The 12,936-nt window shown below is 47.9% G+C and overlaps 1 long non-coding RNA gene across 2 annotated transcripts; it reads right to left on the reverse strand.

Moving 5' to 3' along the window:
• Positions 1-379: 379 nt before the first annotated feature.
• Positions 380-3,473, reverse strand: LOC124831679 (uncharacterized). Of its 2 annotated transcripts, none has more exons than XR_015780009.1 (5): positions 3,275-3,473; positions 2,778-2,899; positions 2,506-2,620; positions 2,234-2,333; positions 380-1,117 (listed from the first exon to the last, which is right to left on the reverse strand). It is a non-coding gene; the product is annotated as an uncharacterized LOC124831679 (long non-coding RNA). The 2 variants fall into 2 exon arrangements; XR_015780008.1 differs by having other exon boundaries at positions 2,234-2,328; positions 3,275-3,471.
• Positions 3,474-12,936: the final 9,463 nt, after the last annotated feature.

The following is a 12,936-nucleotide window of genomic DNA, read 5'->3' on the forward strand; positions in this document are numbered from 1 at the left end:
AGATAAAAACCCTAGAAAACGAAGAGGAGAGCTCCCGCATCCAATTCATGTATATAAGAATTCATCTTCTTCATTAAATTATTAACGTCACTTTCTAAATTACTTAGAATTCGATCCCGCGGAGTAAAAAATCTATCCTTAATTATTAGACCACAATCCCTTGCATCCATAATAATCAATTTTGCATTACGAACATAACCTTAAGACAACCAAACATTCTATATTTTCCAATAACAAAGAAATCCAAACATTATGCTATGAGTGATCAAAACATAACAAAACAAAAAAGGAAATCACTAACAATTAATGAAAGAATTATAAAATAATTCAAATCATATTCAAATACATGAAAGTTTAGAGATTACATTTTCTCCAACAACAAATGAGTTTAGTTCTCCACAATCATGGAGAACCTTCGTATACAATAGAGTAAAAGTGAAATAAAAACCCTAGAAAACGAAGAGAGAGCTCCCGCATCCAATTCTGCCTCCAAAGGGTCGAAAAGTGTGTTGTGCGCTTTAACCTTCCAAAGATGTGAATCCTAGAGTGTGCAAGTCCTTAAATAGATCAAAATTAGCCCACAAGCCCAAGTCACTGGCGCTCAACGCCCCAACTAAGGGCAAGCAGGCAACACAACGAGAGAACTAGCACTATGAACCACTCACTACAAGAAAAGCATAAATTATCGAAGGATTAATACCGATGGCTTCTGCCCTTCGATAATTACCGAAGGCTTTCTGACCGTCCTTTAAGTCGTCGATAATACGTCATTACCGACGACTTTTGACTGTTTTTGAGGGATTATGACCGTCGGTAATGCCTTTCTATTCTGTAGAGGGCAAGCAGACGCTCAACGATGCATTGAAACTGGCGCTCAACAGTGCATTGAAACTGGTGCTCAGCGTCCCTGGAAGGGCGCCTTAGGTGTGCTGCGGTGTAGAGTGGCGTTGAGGGGCCCAAAAAGGGCAACCAGGCACCCTGCGCTGGCGCTGAAGGCCCCAGAAAAGGGCAACTAAGCGCCCTGCGACCTTTTGTAACCTCTTCTAGTGCTTTTTCTATCCTTCCTGGGTTCCAACTCCTTGATACTTCAACTTCTCTTCCAATTCATTCCAATAACCTACAAAATCAAGAAAATTTATTGATAAAATCATCAAGTATAAACTCAACTCTCTTATTCACTAAAATAAACTAAAAACAAGAGTTTAAGCAAGCTTTAAAGTCAAAAAGATTTTAGTATCAAAAACGGTGAAATCAACCGTTATCAATCACAGACATCCAATGACTTGATTTCAACCAATACTATCCAAGAAGTATACATAAATTCTTACTTTCGGACAACCATACTAATTCAACATACATACATATATATTTATAATCAACGTACTCATCCATACCAAACTTCCAAATTTCACTTGTCAAGACAATAGAGTTTTACTCATAATTAAGCACTTCCCATGTTAATTAAATTCATATAGCCAGATTCTATGCAAACTGATAACACACAACAACAATACAGCAATTGCAGAAACTACAAAATTCTGAAACAGGAAGACTTTTAGCAAATTTAAGTATCAAACAGCAATACTTTCTGGTGCATAATTATAAGTCAAATAGCAAGCATTTGATGCAGGATTTTAAACAGCAAACAACAATGACAGCTAATGCAGAATTATGAAACAACAATAGCAATGACAGCAAATTTTACAGCAAAGACAGCAGATTTTTGGTGCAGTATTTTCATTCAAAACAGCAAATAAAAACAGTACAGAAACAACAATATAAAACAATACAGAACAGCAGTTAAAACAGTAGTATAAAACAATGCAGAAACAATCATTAAAATGATGCAGAAACAGTGTTTTAGTGCTGAAAATAACCTAAAAGCCTTGTGCAAAACAACAGCGTTTTAATCAAAGATATTGGGTTCAAAACAGATATATTTTTAGAATATCTAGGCTAATGGCAACTCTTTAGAACTGTTTCTATTTTCAAATTCTTATTTTAGAATAAATGTTTAGTTGTTTCGCTAAAGTGGTATTAGTTCTTTAGAACTCTTTAGAACTATTATTCTACAAATTTAATTTTACTTTTTAGTTTTTTCATTAAGGATCGAATGCTTATGAGAATTGGACCACCGATTGGTTGTCCTTCCTTCTCACAAAACAAAGACACCAGATTTGATCTGTTTGCAATTGAAGCGTGAATAGGATAAAGAATGGATAAAAGATGATACCTCCCAATATTCTACATGGGTGGGTGTGGCCCTGTGAAGGTCCAGATGCATTTGATGTCATCACGAAGCTCTTCCATTTCCTTTACTGTCAAACCCTGAACTATATAATTCAAATTGTTATGTAAATTGTCCAATAACATTGGTATTTAAAGCTGGAAATCTTTAATCATACTAAGGAAAAGGTTCAATGAGTTTTCAAAGGCCATTACATTATAATCTTCATCATTTAAAGGAAAGGGAAGATATGAACTGCTATAAATATAAATATTAACCTTGAACACCATGTATGGTTCATTTATTTCTATATCCAAATCAGCGGATCCATTGAGATGCTTGGTTAGGATATCAATCGGTCTGGCACGCCCTTCACACAATCTAACATCGGATCTACATAATAATACATTCCGGTACATGTTATAAAATTCTCAGGCAGATCACTTTAGTATGGAAGAATTAATCGATCAAAATAGCTAAGAAGCCTATTCTACCATACTTCCTATCCACCTCTTAGGAAAACTATAAAGGTAACGCAATATGTCAGTACCTGTAAATTCTTGGGAGGAATACAGAAATTCTAACAGTTGAGCAGATTTTGCATCTTCAAGCAACTTGATCAGATTCTTATTTCCACACATCCGGGCTTCATCAAGCGGGGTATTTCCCCATCTGTTTGTAATAAATGAAAATGAAGGAAACTCTTTGTTAAGCTATTTCGGCAAAAAAACAAAAGAGTACAAAAACTATATTATTGTGTAAGACTTGAAATTATATATTTACTACTAATAGAGGTCTCTGTTGAATACAGAAAATGTAGACATGAAATGAAAAAGTGTGATTCAACATTCAGGAAAGGTGAAGCGTATCAATCAATAAAATGCAGGAGGAAGTTTAAGCAATTGTAAAGAAGATGAATGTATATGTATTATTTCATGGAATAATGAAGCCTAAATGGGGATGATGAAAAAAGAGGGGAAAGAAATAGATAGAGTGGAGTATGGATCAGTAAGAGGAAGTGCGATAATGTTTAGCGTGAGGCAAGACCTTGCACTGTTCGACGGCGTTGAGGAAGTCCTGTTCTCTGAAGCCAATGAGGAATTGGACCAGGCCTTCAAGAAAGAGCACCGCCTGGTACACAGTGGTCGCGCTCATTATGTTCACAAGAACGCTCTACCTCATGCGGTTAGCGTAAAGAACCACGCTCACCACCTCTTCCATATGCGCCTTAAAGTCTGCACCCACCGCCTTCTTGGCGGCGGTGATATTTTGCTCTGCCGAAAAATAATTCAAAAAATAAATGTATTTAATTTTAATTGGAAGTTTTCAATAAATTTGTCGAAAACTATTCAGAATTATAAAACTGAAGGTAAAAAAGCATCAAAATTATTTTTTAGTGTTACAACTATTGTTTAAAAATATTAATTACATTAATTATTTATAAACCTTTAACAAAATATATGTGCACAAATAAAAATAAATTGAATATTAAAAAGTAATTACAAATTTAAAGTTAGTCAAGTTCACAGACTAAAAGAATCTCATTAAGTTTTAGTAAAAAAAAAAATCTAAGAGCAATTTAAAGAAAAATTTTTGAGTTATGTTTTAAAAATAAAATATATTAAAAATAAATTAGAATACTAAAATGTTGTATATCTTTTACTAGATAAATCTTGTAAATTATTGCTGTTATTTTTGTATACTGTGATGATTTTAACTGTAATTATTTATGTTTAAGGCAAATTCGAAAGTCGTCATAATTTGTGTCGTATGTAACGATTTAAAGTGAACTGTCTCACAAACTATCATTTATTTATTGCATTATATATATATATATATATTGTTTCGGATGTGTAGGGCTGTGCGGTTCCAAGTCTTCCAAGTCCTCCCGCGGTCTCGTCTTCGTGGCTGATCTTCTCCCGGCGCTTTGGCTCTCCTCTTGATCCGGAGGGGTGGAGACCTACAAAAGATTCTCCGATGCCAAAGTCAGTTTCAGAGCAGTGGCTATTTTCAGTAGCAGTAATAAATGTGCATTCAATGTAACCTATCTACCACTCACCGTGGACCTGTATTTATAGTTTTCGCTATGGGCCTGGGATTAGTGAAAAGTTAATCACGGCCCAAAACGGCCCGATAGCTTCTAATTTCTACTTACCTTTAAACCAGATTACTTTCCCTTAAATTATGTTGATTAGTGTTTCGGAGGGCGTGGTCGTCCGCCCATGTGAAATGGGCGTCAACCTCGCGCGCACAGAAATCCGCCCATATGGGCTCTTTGGTACGGCATCCGGTTTTGCTGGCCGTGTCCGCGGGGATCCGCCCATGTGGGATCCGCCCACGTGGTCGTGGGATCCGCCCACGTGAGCTCTTCCGTACGGGGTCCGGTTTTACTCGTTATGTCCGCCCATGTGATATGGGCGTCCGCCTTGTCCGTACGGAGATCCGGTTTTGCTGGCCGTGTCCGCGGGGATCCGCCCATGTGGGATCCGCCCACGTGGTCGTGGGATCCGCCCATGTGAGCTCTTCCGTACGGCGTCCGGCCCTTGTAGATACACAAGCCCCCCAAGTCCTAGTGGTCGTAGTGAACGTGGGACTTTGGGTCACCTAACAGACAAGATTTGATGCAGTGGCTGTCGTGCCGGGCTGCTCTGTGATGGTAGGATTCCTTGTGAGTTCTTCAAAGTTTTTCTTATAAAGAGGTTCGGCCCGGTTGGTAGGTGTTCCTCCCTGCTACAAGAGGGTTAGGAGAGTTTATACCGGGTCTAAGTTCAATCTTTGGCCGGCCCCGGTTGGTAGGTGTTCCTCCCTGATACAAGAGGGTTAGGAGAGTTTATACCGGGTCTAAGTTCAATCTTTGGCCGGCTCTTCAATGCATGAGCCTCCGGTGTGCCTTCTACGATTGCGTACAGGCATTGTCGTAAGTCGCCGTAACCTCCGGAGTGGACTCTGGTATATCTTTGGGTAGGCGATTATTAGACAACCGGACGGTCCTTCCGTATTGGACAACCGGACGGTCCTTCCGTACGGCGCCCGGTATTTCGGGCGTCTTTCGTACGGCGCCCGACACTCTCTGGTACACAAGCCCCCCAAGTCCTAGTACACGTAGTGAACGTAGGATTTTGAATACGGCGCGCGGGGATCGGGAATCCGTAATTGGGCTTTATCCAGTGGGCTTTTTGAATTTGGATTTTAGGCGGGAAAACACGTGGCGCGTCCCCAGTGAATAGAGCTGAAGCGTCGCCAAATCCGGAGCGTTGGCTGTGCCAAATCTAACGGCCATGATACATCCAGCGGTTACTAATTTTTCTCTATAAATAGGGTGTTTAAACGGGGTCATTTTCACTTATCTTCTTTACTCAGGAGTTCGAGATTCTTTTTCCCTCAGGTAATAAATGGCATCTATGTCCATTGAGTCAGGTTCTGGGTCGTCGGGCGGAGTCCGGGAGGGGTCGGCGCAGGGCGACAGCGGCGATTCTCTAAGTTCGGCTTCTTCTCGTTTTTTGGAGGAGGCGGTTGGGTCTTCCGGAGGGGACCCTGGGTCACCGGTCTCGATGAACGACCGGATATTTAATGGTGTGCCTCTGTTCTTGCTCAAAGGCGGTATTCGTATAGTCGGGTCACCCTTCGAGCCGGATGGTGAAGGGACGGTGATATCGGAGTTGGCTCCCGTCGTTCCCAGCCGATATGCTTCCTGCTATGCTTACAGCAAGGATTTGGAATGGCGGATCCGCCATACCCATATCGTACGGGATATGGAGGATTCGAGGTTAATTCGTGCCGGGGTGACTTTGTTGAACGAAAGGGTCTTTCATGATGGGCGGTCTAGTCCTTATGATTTCTTCTTCATGTACGTGGCCTTCTTCACCCATCTTTTCGTCCGGGTGCCCTTTACTAATTTTCAAATGGCCATTCTTCGGGAAGCTAATGTGGCTCCGACGCAGCTGCATCCCAATTCGTGGGCGGCTGTACAGGCGTTTGTGGCGATGTGTTCAGCAGTGGGTGTCACTCCCACCATCCCAGTTTTCTTTCACTATTTCGAAGTCCGCCCTTCTTCTTCGGGCGGTTGGGTATCCTTTAACTCGGTGCGGGACAGGACCCTATTCCGCCCCTTCTCCGATTCCTTTAAAAATTTCAAGCAACATTATTTTAAAATAATCGTTGACAAGGACGGCCTCCGTGAATTTTCCGATGGTGAAGGGAGGCCGCTGTTCCCATTCTATTGGACGAGGGACCCTCGACGAATACGGGCGACTTCAATCGGGGATTTGACAGCACCCGACCGAGAGGCCGTGCGCACCATTAACACCCTCCCTCGCCGGATCTCCGCCCGCCACCTGGTTGAATGCCTTAGTCTTGAGGATTGTGGACCAAAGGCGTTCGGTATGGTCTTGTCACATTAGGTGTGCTCGTTTTTCGCACTGACGTTAATTTTTCTGAATTTCTTTGTTTTTTGCAGAACTAATGACGACTCCGGGCCCCCGCAAATCCAATTTTCTGACCGTCAGGAAGAAGTCCGGCGCCAGCTCGTCGACGGCCCGGCCAACCGGTGCTCCCGCTGTGCCGCGCCCTCCTCCCGCCGGCGCTCCGACTGGACTGGTCCCCCCCACTGGTAAGGCCGGGGGTCCAGGCGTGAAGATTAGAATCCGGGAGCATCACCCGGAGATGGTGGCCGTCCAAGTAGGTCCAACGTCTGGGGCGGCCATGACTTCCGCGGATCCTACTCGAAAGAGAAAAGATCCTACTGCTGAGGGACGTCAAGACAAGGAGGGCTCTTCGTCTCGGTCAGCTTCGAAGAAAGCCCGTAAGGACAAGGGCAAAGAGAAAGAGCGGGAGAGGGTATTGGCCGTCCCCATTCCTGGCGGTGTTTTCAGCCCGGAGTTCAGCATGAGCGACCGGGCAAAATTCCATATGAGCTCCTCTCAGCGGGCGCTTATTGAACCCTTGTCCGAGCTGGAGCTAACCAACGCCATGCTAGAGATGTCTACCCGGACATCCGCTCTGGCCTGGTACTTAAGAAAGTTTGCTGACCGCCCCGGCGTGGCGGAGGTCCGGGCCGAGCTCGACAAGGAGAAGAAGAATGCAGCCTCCCTTCAGTTGACCTTGGAGCAGATGGTCCTTAACCAGGATGAATACGATAAGAAGATCGAACAGTTAGAAGCCGATCTTGAGGAGGCCAAGACGGAGGCCGCCAAAAGTTTGGCAACCGCCCAGGCCGAGCAGGAGCGCTTGGCGGAGGAAGGTCGTCAGCTGAAGGCGGAGGTAGCCCGCCTAAAAGAGGTCGAAACGGATCATGCTAAGACCAACGAGGAGCTCACTCTTGAAGTTACCAAGGCCAAGGAGCAGGTTGCCGAGTTGGAGTCGACCATTATGTTTGAGCATGAGGAAGGGTTCAACAAAGCTCTTCGTCAGGTAACTCTGCTGGCGGGCATCCAGGATCCATTTTCTTTGGGCGTGGATATAGAGAAGGACGTTTTCGACGGCGTCCTTATGGATTTGAATGTGGTTGAAGACGACGGGCCAACTGTAGAGGCGGCATCCGGGAAAAACGTTTAGAATTCTTTTTCTTTAAATTTTTTGGTGTATGTCGTGACCATCCGCCCAACATCTCGGATTGTCCAGAAGTTGGCCGGGCGGTCCTTTTGTAAATTGGCGCGTTTTAGCGTCATTGATTAATACACAGTTGCTTTTTCCTGTTTCGTATATTTTGTGCGCCTTTTATTCCTTAAGGAACTTGCTTTAGTACCGGCCCGGCCGGGTGGGATGACGCCCCCTTTTCCCGGGCGGATGTCGACGTTTAGCTTTTAGATGTTTAACTCTCGCTTCGTGGCCCGCCCCCAATCAAGCTGAGTCGTTCTCTTTGGAACGTTGTTGCATCAACTTGGGCTTGGTAGGGCGGACGTCTCTTCACTTCGTCGCCCAACCAAGCTGAGAGTCGTTCTCTTTGGAACGCTCGTTCGCCAGCTTGGAGTTTGGTAGGGCGGACGTTTCTTCGCTTCGTCGCCCAACCAAGCTGAGAGTCGTTCTCTTTGGAACGCTCGTTCGGCAGCTTGGAGTTTGGTAGGGCGGACGTCTCTTCACTTCGTCGCCCAACCAAGCTGAGAGTCGTTCTCTTTGGAACGCTCGTTCGCCAGCTTGGAGTTTGGTAGGGCGGACGTTTCTTCGCTTCGTCGCCCAACCAAGCTGAGAGTCGTTCTCTTTGGAACGCTCGTTCGCCAGCTTGGAGTTTGGTAGGGCGGACGTCTCTTCACTTCGTCGCCCAACCAAGCTGAGAGTCGTTCTCTTTGGAACGCTCGTTCGCCAGCTTGGAGTTTGGTAGGGCGGACGTTTCTTCGCTTCGTCGCCCAACCAAGCTGAGAGTCGTTCTCTTTGGAACGCTCGTTCGCCAGCTTGGAGTTTGGTAGGGCGGACGTCTCTTCACTTCATCGCCCAACCAAGCTGAGAGTCGTTCTCTTTGGAACGCTCGTTCGCCAGCTTGGAGTTTGGTAGGGCGGACGTTTCTTCGCTTCGTCGCCCAACCAAGCTGAGAGTCGTTCTCTTTGGAACGCTCGTTCGCCAGCTTGGAGTTTGGTAGGGCGGACGTCTCTTCACTTCGTCGCCCAACCAAGCTGAGAGTCGTTCTCTTTGGAACGCTCGTTCGCCAGCTTGGAGTTTGGTAGGGCGGACGTTTCTTCGCTTCGTCGCCCAACCAAGCTGAGAGTCGTTCTCTTTGGAACGCTCGTTCGGCAGCTTGGATGTCTACAAAACAAAGTGAGTTTCACAGGAGAAAATAGAACTTGATTCATTAACCATGGGGGTACATTACATCAAGCCGTGGAAGTTAACTGAAATAAAACTTTAGATGCGTGGCGTTCCAAGTGTTAGGGATGGGACGTCCGTCCATGCGCTCCAGCCTATACGCTCCGTTTCCCAGGGCCTCCATTACTCGGAACGGCCCTTCCCACTTGGCGGCCAGCTTTCCATGAGTTGGGTTTCGGCGGGCGTCTCCCGCCTTTCTCCATACTAGGTCCCCCTCCTGGAAGCTTCTTGGCCGGACCTTGGAGTTGTATTTTCTTTCCACCATGCGCTTGCATGCTTCGGCCCTCAGCGCCGCTCGATCGCGCCGTTCGTCCAGGGAGTCCAACTCGATTCTCAACTCTTGGTCGTTGAGGTTCAGGTCCTCGACTTCTCGCCTCAAGGATGGTTCGCCCAGCTCAACCGGCAACATAGCATCAGTACCATAAGTTAAGTTGAAAGGGGTTTCGCCTGTGGTTCCGTGAGGTGTGCATCTATAGGCCCATAGGACCTCGGGCAGTTCGTCCACCCACGCTCCCTTCCTTTCTCCCAAACGCCGCTTGAGTTCCGAAACTATGGTCTTGTTCATTGCTTCGGCTTGACCGTTCGTCTGGGGATGCTCCACGGAGCTGGTAATGTGCTTGATTCCCAATCCTTTGAAGAATTCGGCGAGTTTTTTATCTATAAACTGCCGGCCGTTGTCTGTGATGATGGATCGGGGGAGGCCGAAGCGACATATCAACTTCCAACAGAATTTCTGGACCTGGGCGGCCGTGATGGTTGCCAAGGGCTCGGCCTCTACCCACTTGGTGAAGTAATCCACCGCCACCAAGAGGAACTTCCTCTGCGCTTGCCCTACTGGGAATGGTCCTACGATGTCCATTCCCCATTGGGCGAATGGCCATGGGGAGGATATTGAACGTAAGGCATGTGGCGGAAGATGGGTGTTGTTGGAATGTTCCTGACAGCGAACGCAGCGCTGGACGAACGCTTTTGTGTCCGCCTCCATGGTAGGCCAATAATATCCGGCTCTCAGTAACCGGGCTTTTAACGTTCTCCAGCCTGTGTGGAAACCACAAACGCCGTTGTGTAGCTCGTCCATGACATAGCATGCCTCTTCGTTCCCCAAGCACTTAAGGAGGGGGGAGGAGAATCCTCTTCGGTATAAGTCATCCCCCACAATAAGGTAACGGGCGATTTTCTTGGCTTCGCCCGGACCTACCGTCCGCCCCTCGTCCTGGCGGGTCATGATCTCCCTGATTTCTGCACGCCAGTCCTGCCCTCCATCGGATACCGCCGAGCATTCCACCGAAGGCTGAAGTAGAACCTGCCGCACGACAGTAGTCAACTGCCCCTTTTCCTTTCCCGAACTGAGTTTAGACAGTACGTCCGCCCTCGTGTTTTGTTCTCTGGGAATGTGCTGTATGTCCACTTTATCGAACGCCCTTGCGAGTTCCGCCGCTCGTTGGTAGTATCGTAAAAGGCGCTCCTCTCTGACTTGGAAGTTGCCGTTCATTTGGCCTACCACCAACTCAGAGTCCGTCCGGCAGGTTATCCTCCGCGCCCCCATGTCTTTCGCCAACTCGAGGCCGGCTATCAGGGCCTCATACTCGGCCTGGTTGTTGGACACTTTGAATTTGAATATCAAGGAGTGTTCCAGTAAGAATCCGTTGGGGCCTTCAAGAACGATGCCGGCCCCGCTTATCGAACGCCCGGACGCTCCGTCCACGTACAAATTCCAGTCTTCTAGGCCGGATGGGGGTAATTCGGCCGCGAAATCTGCCAAATGTTGGCCTTTAACCGATCCCCTTGGTTCATAGCGCAAGCCGAACTCTGAGAGCTCTACTGCCCATGCCACCATCCGTCCGGCTAGGTCCGGCTTTCTGAGGATTTTGGAGATTGGGAAGTCCGTCCGGACTATCACTTGATAACTTTGAAAGTAAGGGCGAAGCCTTCGGGATGCGTGCAATAAAGCCAAGGCCACCTTCTCTACCCGCTGATACCGGGTTTCTGCATCTAGGAGCGTTCGACTCACGAAGTAAATTAACCTCGCTTGCGGCCGCTCTTGCATCAATACGGCGCTGACAGCCGTTTCAGATACTCCCAAGAAGATATGCAAATCTCCACCCGGAACCGGGCGGTTCATGACCGGTGGGTTACTTAGGATGGCTTTGATGTCTTGGAACGCTCGCTCGCATTCGTCGTCCCATGACGGGCCGGCCCCTTTCTTCAGCTTACGCAGGACCGGCCTCATCCGCTCTGCTAGCTTGGGGATAAATCGGGACAAGGCAGTGAGGCGTCCGACCAGTCTCTGGACTTCCTTAAGGGTGGCCGGACTCTGCATTTTCAGTACCGCGTCACACTTGTCTGGGTTAGCCTCAATCCCCCTTGATGTCAGCATAAAACCCAAGAACTTTCCGGCGGCTACCCCGAACGTACACTTTGCGGGGTTCAAGCGCATGCCGAATTTCCTTACTTGGCGAAAAACCTCCTCAAGGTCTTGGATGTGTCCCTCTCCATCTGCCGATCGGACCACCATGTCGTCCACATATACGTCCATGCACCGGCCTATCTGGTCCCGGAAGATTCGATCCATTAGGCGCTGGTATGTCGCCCCCGCATTCTTCAGGCCGAACGGCATAACTTCATAGCAGAAGTTAGCCTTCTCTGTGATGAATGCTGTCTTCTCGATGTCTGGTCCGTACATGGGTATCTGGTTATACCCGGAATATGCATCCAGGAAACTCAGCACTCGGTGTCCTGAGGCGCCGTCCACCAGGGCGTCTATGCTGGGTAGGGGGTGCGAATCCTTTGGGCAGGCCTTGTTCAGATCCGTGTAGTCGGTACACATGCGCCACTTCCCGCTAGCCTTCTTCACCATGACCACGTTAGCTAGCCATGTGGTGTAGGTGACAGCCCGGACGAATCCGGCTCTCTTCAACTTCTCTACCTCCTCTTCGACCGCCTTGCGCTTCTCCTCGCCCATTCTTCGCTTTTTCTGGGCTATAGGTCGTGCATTCTGGAAAAGTGAGAGCTTGTGGCACATCACCGCAGGATGAATGCCTGGCATATCCGCTGCCGTCCATGCAAAGAGATCACGGTTCCTCCACAAGAGCGCTCTCAACTCCTTTTCCATCTCGAGGTTCAGCTCCCTGGCGATGCGAGTGGTTTGGGCAGGTTCCTTTCCTATCAAGATAGGTTGGGTTTCTCCCATAGGTTCCAGCCGGTCCTCGGTATTCGTCCTAGGATCAAGGTCGGCCATGGCCACCTCTGAGCCGGTCGCCCGCCTTTTCGCGGGGCGGACGTGCAACTTCAACCCTGCTGCGTAACATTCTCGCGCCGTCTTCTGGTCCGCCCGGACTGTACAAATAATTCCCTTCTCGGAGGGATATTTCATTGTGAGGTGGGGGGTAGAGACGATCGCTCCAAAAGCGTTTAAGCACGGCCTTCCGAGCAGCACGTTATATGAGGTGCTCGCCTCTACCAGCAGATACCGGACCCTCTTCTCCTCGCTAGATCGTCCGGTCCCCAACCTCGTCCTCAACTCCACATATCCCCTTGTGTCAACTCTTTCTCCTGCAAACCCTACTATCTGCCCATCGTAGGGGACAATCAGATCTTCTGAGATATCCATTTGCAGGAAGGTCTTCCAGTAAAGGATGTTGACCGAACTTCCTTGGTCAACCAGGACTTTGCTTATCCCATACCGTGCTATCTCTGCCGTTATGACCATTGGGTCGTCCTGGTCGGGATCAGGGGCGTGAAAGTCCTCGTCGGAGAAGGTAATGGGCGGCAGGGAGCGACGCGGCTTGTCAACCAGATGGACGGATTGGAGGGCCCGAACGTGGCGCTTACGGGCGGAAGAAGATGATCCTCCTCCCGCGAATCCTCCGGAAATGGTATTAATGTGTCCTCTCAAGGGGCGTTCTCGGCTGCGG

Source organism: Vigna umbellata, chromosome 5, assembly GCF_029865625.1.
Source record: "Vigna umbellata cultivar VRB3 chromosome 5, Vumbellata_1.0, whole genome shotgun sequence".
Lineage (NCBI taxonomy): Eukaryota > Viridiplantae > Streptophyta > Magnoliopsida > Fabales > Fabaceae > Vigna > Vigna umbellata.